The sequence below is a fragment of the Penaeus monodon genome, chromosome 20 (assembly GCF_015228065.2).
Source record: "Penaeus monodon isolate SGIC_2016 chromosome 20, NSTDA_Pmon_1, whole genome shotgun sequence".
Lineage (NCBI taxonomy): Eukaryota > Metazoa > Arthropoda > Malacostraca > Decapoda > Penaeidae > Penaeus > Penaeus monodon.
Window position 1 is genome coordinate 2,479,183 of NC_051405.1, and position 295 is coordinate 2,479,477.

Sequence of the window (295 nt, forward strand, 5' to 3'; positions counted from 1 at the left end):
GGGGAACAAACACAACGCAATCACATTACCTGGAACTCTCTCTTGTCTCTAGAACACCATCGAAGTGGCCATGAGTGACCGATAGTGTAAGGGAGTCACAAACTGATCCAAGCAATTGTTTGCTATCACTTCAGTTTTCATCACCCGAATAAATGGTTATCATTTTTATTCTGGACTTTCCACTAATGAACAGACTGGTCTTTGGCTTCACTTGGCACATTTCCCCCTTAACCATAACATTGCTAGTGTGTGAATCCGTATTTTTTATGTATATGAAAATGTCTGCCTTAATCAG